Genomic DNA, 10982 nt, shown 5'->3' on the forward strand with positions numbered 1-10982 from the left:
CACTGTTAATGTGCTTCTGTTACTCCCCATACCTATACTGATACACACATTGGTTTGTGGAACTCCTTAAAGATGGAGAACCATATCTTACCTTTCTATTTCTAATTCTGAGCACAGGGTATGGGTAGGGGTTAATAAATATTGGCTAAATGACTTTATGTCTGTCAATGGCATAAGAGTGATTGTGTTGATACCCTGGACCTCGGGGGAGGGAAGAAGGGCTAGAGATTGAGTTCAATCACCAATAACCAATAGTTAATTGGTCATGCTTATATAACGGAGCCTCCAGAAAAACCTTAAAAAGAAATGGTTTGGAGAGCTTCCAGGTTGGCAAAAACGTGGTGTACATGTAAAGTGCTTAGCACTGTGCCTGCAGAATAGTTATTGTTCAAAAAAGAATAGCTATATCATTTATCCTCACAACGTCTTTTTCAATTATATGTGGGGTTTTTTTCAGTAAATACTGTAAATGTATTTTCTCTTCCTTATGATTTTCTTAATAACATTTTATTTTCTTTATCTTACTTTATTGTAAGAATACAGCATATAATACATATAACATACAAAATGTATGTTAATTCTGTTATGTTATCAGTTAGGCTTCTGGTCAACAGTAAGCTATTAGTAGTTAAGTTTTGGGGGAATCAAAACATGGATTTTCAACTGCACAGGGGTCGGCACCCCTAATCTTTGTGTTATTCAAGTCAACTGTGTATCCTTTCAGGCTTTAAAAAATGAATTGTCTGCATATTTTATAAATTTGGATTAACTTTATGTATACAATTTTATATCTTGAATTTTTCCCACCTAACATTATATCATACTTTTCAATGAAATTAAATATTACTTTGAAACATGATAGTACATAGTATTGGTTGCATAGTATTTCTTAAAGTTAATATATCATATTTACAGCTGTTTCCAATAATTCCTTGATGAACATATTTGTACATAAAAGTTTGAATTTCTGATTTTGTACTTAAAACAAAGTCCTAAAAGTATAATTTCTGGAGGACCCAACTATATAGACCTTGTAAAGGTCATGATACATATTGTTACATGCTTTCCATTTGTCAATATTTTTATTAAATGACTAACACATACAGAATTCTTAAAACTGTATTGAAACATAAATGTTTAATAAATAGAGCCATAATTATTAGTATTATTACTCTTCATTTAACAAATATATTGAGTGCCTACTATGTGCAAGACACTGCTCTGGAAAGGTAGAATCAATGATATTCTTTTCAGCAATTAATGTGGGTGTCAGTCTCATAACATCTGTCCCAGCATTGAGTATCACCATTTTTCTAAATTTTGCTAGCTTAGAAAAGGTGAAAAATGATATTCCACTGATTTAATGTATGTTTATTAATACCAAAAGCAAACCATTTTTTCCATATGATTATGCTGAAAAACATTTAACCTTTTTTTATCTTCTCCCCTTTTTTGTGTCTGCCGCCATTTCCTACATTTTGTTAATTCACCAACTTTCCCATTCACTGGCATCTTCTCTCTCTGGCTTTTCCTTTTCATTCTTTTACTCACAAAATATCTGTTGAAGGACAGTATGTGGGCAGCATGGGACTACACCGTAGGGACACAGTAGCCAATTGGGTGATTGTTGGGGAGCAGGTCGTTAACAAGAACTGAGACAAAGAGTTTTCATTCCAAAGGCTTTATTTACCATGCTTGGTGTCCGTCTCATTTAAAAGAGACGGCCACAAGTCCTGGCGGGTGGGGAATTTATAGCTGAAGCTGGATACAGAAGCAAAAAAAAGTGGTTAGTGAGTAAAAAGAGAAAAAAGTTTAACAAACAGAGTTAACTTATCTTCTAGCTAGCCATAAAACTTGGCAAGTTTATTTTCTTCTAACGAACCATAAATCAGGACTTAATTACCTTTTCCTAACAACATACCTAACTTATCTTTCCCTAACAAGCTATAAAACATACCTAGCTTATCTTTTTCTATTCTCTTGACAAGATACTTTGTTAATTTTTGCTGAAGCAGAAGTTTCTTTCATTCCTCTGGGCGGGGGTCTTAGCCTAGGGTATGGGCCTGGGTCCCCACATGATCATGGTCTTTGCCTCGTGGAACTTGCTATCTAGCAGAGAACTCAGATGTTGAGCCATGTGCCTTCATTATCATGAGATAAGTACAGGGTGCTTTGGACGGCTAACTCACTCTGAAGGCTCATGGAAAGGCTTTTTGAAGAGAGCTGCAGTTTAAGCCATGACCTGATGGATGAACAGGACTTAAAGGCATAACAGGGTGGGGTAAAAGGTGAAGAAAGAAAGAATAGCATAGGTAAAGGCCTAATATGGGAAAGAGTATGGCACATTCAACGCAAAGACAGAGTCCAGTTTACTTGGAGTGAGAAAAGAAGAACAGAATGACCTGCAATGAGCCTGGGAAAGTCAGTGAGGCCAGGTCCCACCTGGCCTCCCAACTTGTCTCCACTCTGTATATCTGAAGCAAGCACTCTATGCCTTGTAATTTGCTGCAGTGGCATTTACTCCTTTCTCCCCACCCCAGGAGTCCTCCAAGGTCAATGCCTTTGCCTTTCCCTCTAGCTAACTTACACCCTCTGAGCAGTTTCCAGAGAGTGATGAACCTCTCCATAGATTTGGCCACAGGGCATACCCCAAAGCCCATTCCCTTTGTCTCAATAAAAGATTTATTAATGACTCAGAAACCCCTCCCTTTGTTAACCACTGACACCCCAGAACAAAAGGGAACTAAAAGACTGATGTGCCTGGAAGACATTTTATGGCGTTGGTCTGTCAGCCAAATCAAGACCTGTGTAGATCTGAGATTGGGACTGAGGGAGAGTGTGTACTGGTGCTGCTGGATCACATGACTAGGTGTTTAGGGCATTGGCTGTGCATCGTGAGTCTCGCTTTCCTGTCCTCCAGCTATCCTTCCAAGGCCTCATTCTGGGGAACTGCCCCAGCCTTGAGGAAAGCCCTCTTCATAGAAGAAATGATTGATCTTGTTGGGGCCACAGTAGGGCAGATGCATGACAAAGACAGTGTAGACAAGAGCAGAGATGACACCCCAGAGTCCATAGAAAATGGCCATTACCACATATAGCCATGGGCTCATGACAACCTTGTACCTGAGTGGGTGGGAGATGGCCACGTACCTGTCTATAGGCATGACGGCAAAGAGCCGGGACTCAGTAATGCCTAACAGCAAGAAAAGGTACATTTGGGCCACACAGCTGGCAAAAGAGATAGTCTTCTACCAGATGTGCCAACATCTGGGGCACAGTTATAGTGGTGTATCCCAGATCTAACATGGAAAGGACGCCAACAAAAAAGTACATGGGTGTGTGGAGGTGCGAGTCCAGGCAGATGAGGGTGGTGATTAGGCTGTTGCCCAGAATAATGAACAGGTAGGTCATCAGGAAGTCTGAGAAGAGCAGAGGCGTGGTCCTGGGGCTGAATGAGAAGCCCAGAAGGATGAATTTGGTCACAGAGGACTGGTTAGGCCCTTACATTGTGTTCTACCTCTCAACGAAAAAGCAAGGCACCAATTCAGACCAAGGTCTAGCTAAGCTATGCACCAGGCTGAGGGTTGGTTACTGATGGTGTTGGAGTAGTGGTCAATGTCTAGTAAGGATGAAACACCATGACCCCCCCCGCGAACATGACAGTCCATTTCACCTGCTCTTGTCCACTGCCTCCACTTTCAGGGAATTTATGAAGAGGAAAAGGCTTCCAGATCTGGTCCAGCCTCTGACTCTGAACCCCCACTCCTAGTAATTACCTATCTCAGTCTGAGTTTCCTCAGCTGTGGAATGAAAGCACTGGGCTAGCTGCTCTCTACTTCCCCTTCTGAGTAAAGCAGCCATGTGTTTAGAGACAAATATTGGTGTACAGACTCTACGCAACTTGGCAAATTACAGTGAGAAAACTTACTTGGTCTTGTTGAAGACTTTGATTTATTTTTTCACCTTAATTTTACCCTCAGTCTGCCCTAGTCTGGGACAGCTCTCTGACTACTTACCTACCCCATCTCACGCCATGGGGTGTTAGAAGAAGCGCTGAATTCTAAGTCCTGGCTCTATAATTTACTGAGTGAGTGACCTTAAGCAAGCCCTTTATCCCACTCCCTACCCCTTTAAGGCTACTTCTTCCAGTACTAAACGAGAATAATTGTCTCTTTGTTACATGTGCTGCAAGCACTGAGTGATATTTTGGCACGAAAACTATCACACAAAAGGCCTAACATGTGGCAGATGCATAATAAATGTTAACGGCATTTCTGGACGGTTCTCCATACACAGGACTGAGATTCAGGTCCCAGCTACACAGGCAAGCATCTTGAGAAATACCCCATCAGACTCGATGCCCACAGTCAGTTTTCACTTTCCCAGATGCCTACCTTCTGTTGCTTCTCCCCACAAAGCCAGCGTTTCATTCACTCTTATAGCTTCTTACTGATTCTTGGCTCTTTCTCACCTTAACCTCCCTGAGCCTCCATTTCTTCCTGGAGAATAGGGAGAGGACAGCCTTACTGAAGAGATGTCATGTGCCTCATCAGTTCTTAAGGAATGGAAACAATCTTGATACTGTCAGTATTATTATTTTCCTGGCACCAATTTATCTGACCCAACTTACTTGTTCTCCAGTCTGCTTGTTCTTGTTTGGAGCACCATGAATGAGCCTTCACAAGAACTTGTGCCAACCTTCAATACATCAGATGGTTTCTTGACTTTGGCCAAAGGACTGAACACATTTTGAATCTCCTATATGCTACGTTCTTTTCTAGGACTATCTCAGACATTATCCAATAGCTGTCAGGTAGCTAGCAGATAGCTATTTTTATTAAATATCTTTCACCAAAAGACCTTTGCAGGTTGCATTGTCTCCCCATGTTGGCATCAGTTTCTGCATAAAATATAATGGTGTTTGGGCCAGGTGGTCTCAAAGAGAAAGAAACCACATGGCAGCATGGAAAGGGCATAGGGTTTAGAGACAATGGGTTCTGCTGGAATCCTGGCTCTGGCTTTACTTGCTATGTGACCTTAGCAAGCTGTTAGCTTACCTTGTAGGCCTCAGTTTCCTCACTTGCAAAACAGGAAGAAAAATACCTACCTTGCAAGCCACATCCTTCCTGAGAAGAAAATCCCAAAGATGTGAGAATATTCTACCTTGGGGCCAAGAGTCAAAAAATGTGTTGCCATTTCTAACTTTTCATTTTTTTACACACAGCCAATGAATGGGTTTGCTCTTTAAGGGTCTGATGCTAAAGAGTGTTTAGCCTGGTTAAACCACATGGAGAGGCTGAGGGCAACTGGAACAAGCTATCTATGAACCAGTGACATGTGCCCAAGGGTGCTATTCTGCACCAGGACCTTGGGTCAGAGACTTAGGCTCCCTGAAGCCCTGTGATCCCATCATCCTTCCCCTGACACTCCTGACAGTTTTTTGTGGGGGGGAAAATACCTCGCTCTCAGGGCTAGGAGCCAGAAACCCCATGTGAGGGAGAACAAAGGGCGCACCATTATCTACCATGATGAGCCCGGCCTCTGCCGCCATTTGGGCCAAACATATAGAGTTCAGCATTTGGTCTGGGCCTCACCATATACCTTGACATTCATTCTCTCTTGGAGCCTCATGATGACTGTGAGAAGTATAGGGTAAGGATCATTATCTCCATCTTGGGGAAACTGAGGCTCGGAGAGGGAATATATGGAAGAAACTGAATCTCACTCATTCTTCCGCAGCAGTAAGGTTTCCCACATGCTGTAAAACCACAGCTAGCCAGAAATCAAGTAATCTGAGTCCTCAGTTTACTGAAATGTTTTCTGGCTTTGATTTGAAAGGCAAATCATGCGGGCAAAGAATTATGTGTTGGTCTTAATTTGATTATGTGGATATATGGATATAGGCGTGCACATGCACACACACACTGTAACCAGTGGTATCTCTAAGATCAATGTCGTCACACCAGTCAGAAACTTGGGAAAACCCCTCAACTCCTTTCTCGTCCCCCCTACCTCTTATCTGTCCCCAGGTTCCATTGCCACCGCCTCCAAAACCCCTCTCACGCTCATCTGTCCCCATTTCATTGCCACTGTCCAGTTCAAACACAGGCATCTCTGTCTCACCTGCCTTTCTTCTCAGTCCTCCAGCTGGATTTGTGTCCAGCCCATTCTCTGCGCTTGCCTTCAGAGTACTCTTCCTAAAACAAAAATCTGACTGGGCCACTCCATCAATCCTTCCATGTCTCCCTTGTCTACAAAGAAAAGTCTAACAGCATTTGACCAATACCCTGGTATCACTCCGGAAAGCCAGATTCAGTTTTAGTCGCCAGCCTCCAAAGCACGTCAGACACTTTAGAGAGAACTTTGGCTACTGCAAGTACTGCTGAAACAGAAAGCATCACAGTGGCCCAAGATGCTATGCAAAGAGAGGAGACAGAGGAAGGAGACGAATCCCAGGTCACAAAGGGAGTTCGTCACAAAGTTGAGACTAGGACCCAGACCTCTAGATGACCAATTGGTCAGCTCCCTGGACTCTGTCTTAGCTCAAGGCAAGCCCCAGCTGATTTGGAAATTCCACAGGTTGAACACATCCCCACTGAGCAACTTGACTTCACCATGCATAACTTTATTGTTTCCTACTGTAACCTCTTTACTTAATACAGAGCTTGGCACATAGTAAGACCCAATAAACACTCAGTGAATGATCTACAGACCGGGAGATCCTGGGGAGCCAGAGAAAAAGAGAATAGACATGATCTCTTTCTATACTTTTCCTTCCTGTTCCTCAGAGATCTGGAGAAAATCACCTGTGTCTGAAGGTCATGAGTCCCCAGGGGAAATCCAACCACAAGTCGGTTGAGGGAACAAGATTGAGAGAGTTGGCACCAAGTGTGGGAATCTCTCTAGCATTTCTGTCAACTCCTGCCTCAGCCAATAAATAATAATATAAAATATTATTTTAAGTAATGTAATAATTTAATAATCATACAAATCACAATTATATGTAGATATAATTATCTTAATAATTTAATATAATATATTATTATTGTTATAACAGCTAACTATGCACCAAGCACTATGACATGTGCTTTACATGCATTATTTTATTTTATCCCCATATCTGGGGTGATAGTTGAAAAATTTAACAGTAAACATGGGCACCCTCCAACCAGAACAGACAGACATCTGTCATAGAAAACAGGAGAAGCTGTGCCAGAATGCCTACAGGCTGAACATGAGCCCTGCACAGAGCTGCCCGTGAGGTGCGCATTATTGCTATACCCACTTTACAGATAAGGAAAGTGATAGTACAACTTGCCCAGGGACACAGCTGTAGCCAACTCCAGAGCCTGTGCTCACAACCACCGGGCAACACTGCCTCTCTGAGCATCTATACAAGAATGTGGTTGGACTGACCTCCCTGAAATGAAAGGGGGCAGAAGGAGCAGACATCATGGTCAAAATGTGGAGTGAGTGAAGCTGGCAGGCAGCTGACCAGGCCAAACAGATGCAGGGAAGCAATGATGCCAGGCTGCTGGTGCCCCCTCCACATACAGCGACACAATCGTATGCTGGCCTTCCCCGAGTCTGCATAGCCCCCGTTGCACTTCATACTATGGTCTCCTTCTTTCCAGTGAGCTGCATGAAGGGAATAGGCATCCCAATGGGAGGGCAGAGGCCAGGCAGTGGTGCCAGGGTTGGCCCTTCTCCAAGTCTCCCTCCTGCCACATCCAGCAGCTCCTGGAATCTTCAGTGCTTTGTGGGAAGAGGAGAGAGTGCTGGCTCTGGGGCACAAGGGTTAACCAGGCTATGTCCTCCTCTAAGGCCTGGGGTGTGCTGGGCCAGGGGATGGATCGGGGGAACCACGGGAGCCTGGCAGGATCTGGAGATCCTGGGAGACTAAAGATAGAGCAGGTGTAAAGAGGGGTCTGAGGTGGCAGTTTACCAACTACGGGCAGCAAGGATAGACTAGGGCACAGACCAGAGACCCAGACTGGGCAGAACAGAGACACAGGCACACCAGAAAGGGTCAATGCATACAGATAGGCAGACAAGGAGACACAGAGGACCACAGAGGAATGAAGAGTCTCACTAGACTGGAAAAGAATGGAAACTGAAGACAGACTCAGGGTCAGAGAGGAGCCTGGGACCTGGCCCCAGGGAGCAGGTGTTGGCTCCCAGGGGACCCTGTGTGTGGGTTGGGGCAGCTGCCACCTTCACTCACCCACTCCTGCCAGAGCACACTTTACATGGATGTCTGAAACGTGCCGTCTCACTGAGCTCCACAGGCAGAGGCTACCTTCATAGTAAGACCCTGCCCTTGGTGGCCAGTGCTGAGCTGAAGATAGGGGTGGGCCCGAGTCCAGAGCAAGCAGGCTCTGGGTCTTGCTCTGATATGCTCTGGGTTGCAGGGCCCTCCCTCAGCCCTCAGTGACACCCCACAGATCTGCTCTGGACAACTTCAGAGATTCAAATCTTGAGGCTGGAGGTGATCTTGGAGAATCCAGTTCCTACCAGAGGCTGATCACACACCTTCTCTACAGGCTCCCTGGCAAAGGATGCCCAAACTACTGTTCACCTACTTCCAGGGACAGAAGGCTCGCTACCTCTCGAAGCAACTTAGGAGCCTTGACTCTGCCCTTCATAAAAGCCTTTCTTGTGCTGAGCTAGAAGTAAGTACTGGTCCCTTCTGACATCAATAATTGCTCTCTGAAGCACCCCGCGGTCCCATATCTGCCCCTCCACCCTCCACCCTCCCACCTCTGGATTCCTCCTCATTGACCTCTACCAAGGTAAACGTATTCTCCTCTGGGCTTAAGTCCCTTGGTGCCCAAACTGAACTTCACCTTGCCATGAACTTGACCTTCATCACCACACTCTTCAGAAGTTGAATTCCACCTTTCTGGGCTGGACCATCTCTCATAGTTGATCAGTGCCTCCCCACCATGGGGCAGGCTCCTTTCCCATGAGCTCTGACCTGCAGCAGTGAATGAGGCTGAGCCAGTCTCCTGCCTTTCTCTCTTGGAATTCCAGAAGGACCTGAGAGAGTACTTAGCTGGGGAGAGTGTTCTCCAAGTGGGTTTGAGGAAGATTGTACATCTGTCCTGGGCTTTGACCAGCTGGCTCCTGAACTCAGCCTTATAGACACTCCACAGCCTGACTATACAGACCCTGTAAACCAGCATTGTACCTTGGTCTTAAAGATGCTGCAATAGAATGATTTGGAATTTTCTAGCTCTAGGTTCCGATTCAGACTGTACAATGTATCTGCTATGTGGTGTGAACAACTTAATTTTCTGAAACTCTCTGTGCCTCCTGATCTACCAAGTAGCTTACTGAACTTGTTATAAGGATTAATTATATTATGTGTAGTGCCCGGTGTAGCATCAGATAAGAGTAAGTGTTTAATTGTAGGTAGTTATTGAAATAGGTTTGGTAGCACTTATGCCACAATGAGACGTGTGGCCTTGGATAATAGGTTTCAATAAATGGTATCTATGAGGACACTAATAAGTATTAGGAGCATTTATATCATCTATTGCCAAGCCTTAGTTTTACCTCTACCAGGTGTGTGGCTTGGATAAGATGCTTGAGGATATAAAAGACACACGAAAGTGCTTTGGAAGGAAATAAAGCACATCTTGTTAGTATTATCATTATGTCAAGCAGGGATGTAGAAACTCAGTCAAAGGATTCCTCCCTCCTCTAATTCTCAGTGGGGAGAAATTTCAGTCCCTAAATGGAAACTTCACAAGGATGCCCAGCTCACTAGCTCCAGGGACCAAGCCTGAAATGCTGTGGGGGCATTAAACTTCTCTCATCTGCCCGAGGCTCTGTGCTGCCTTTACCAGCATGGACAGGGAATCCTCAGGGCTTTTTCAAGGACTGGAAATCCACTCTCCAACTCCATTCTGATATGAAGAGGACCCCTGTGTCTGCCATTTGGAAGCCCCTCCCTCCAGGGCTGCTCTGCATCCAACACACTTAAGAGAGGTGCAGATCTCCCCTATGGGGCCACCTGCTAAGGAGAAGGGTGGCCTGCTTTCTACTGTGCTGCACGAGACCAAGAGTAATCAAGCTGATGCTGCCAGGTGTGAAAGAGACTTACTGAAGGAGAAGAACAGGGCGCTGGTCATTTGTAGGTGAGGCTGCGAGAGGGGCTAGGGGAGTTTCCTTCCCTGGGCATCCCCAAGAATGGACAAAGGAGACCCGCGCTAGTCTTCTCTGCCCACTGAGAAAGAAGGGAGCACCTGCCCGCAGTGAGCAGGAGTGGGACCTCCCGTGCATTTTCATGGCCATTTCTAGACTTGTGCACATCCCTCTCAGGAGCACTCTATCCCCCCACACCCAGAACGTGTCCTGGGGCTCCCGGGCGGGCCCCGGACGAGGCACCCGCTCCCTTCTTCTTTGCCAGAATTGCCAAGGCTGGGAAGGGACAGAAAAGCGCTGGCAGGTGGAAAAAGGAGAGTGGATACGAATGTGGCGTTTCCTAGTGCGAGGGCTTCAGGTAATTGTTTCTTCAAGGGTGCTTTTGAGAGAAGCAGTAGATCACAGTGTTTAAGAGCCTGGGCAGCTATGCAGTCAGACACCCAGGATCCTGCCACTTGTTAGCATGTGGAAGGCAGAGCAGAAACTGGTCTTAAAGCAGAGAAAACAAGGTCTAGAACAGGGCTCCCAAAGCAGCCTGGTGATCCCTACTAGATCCTGTGGAGAGATCTAAATGGGGCATAGCCTCTGCCTACAGCCCAAATCTACAAGGCTAACGGGATGTGGAGTATAGTATACTATAGGGAATTCAGTCAATGGAATTGTAATAGATATATACGATGTCAGAGGGGCAATAGATTGGGGGAGGGGGATTATCACTTTGTGAGGGGTGAAATGTATAACTATTACATTGTTTTGTACACCTAAACTAAAAAACAAACAAACAATAATAAGGAAAAAAAATCTACAAGACTAGGTTGGTTGGGTAAGGAGGA

The 10982-nt window shown here is 45.1% G+C and overlaps 1 pseudogene; it reads right to left on the reverse strand.

The window, feature by feature from the left end:
* Window positions 1–2936: 2936 nt before the first annotated feature.
* Window positions 2937–3507, reverse strand: LOC109383354 (olfactory receptor 2A25-like; annotated as a pseudogene).
* Window positions 3508–10982: the final 7475 nt, after the last annotated feature.

Source organism: Hipposideros armiger, unplaced genomic scaffold (assembly GCF_001890085.2).
Source record: "Hipposideros armiger isolate ML-2016 unplaced genomic scaffold, ASM189008v1 scaffold_82, whole genome shotgun sequence".
In the NCBI taxonomy this organism is placed as follows: domain Eukaryota; kingdom Metazoa; phylum Chordata; class Mammalia; order Chiroptera; family Hipposideridae; genus Hipposideros; species Hipposideros armiger.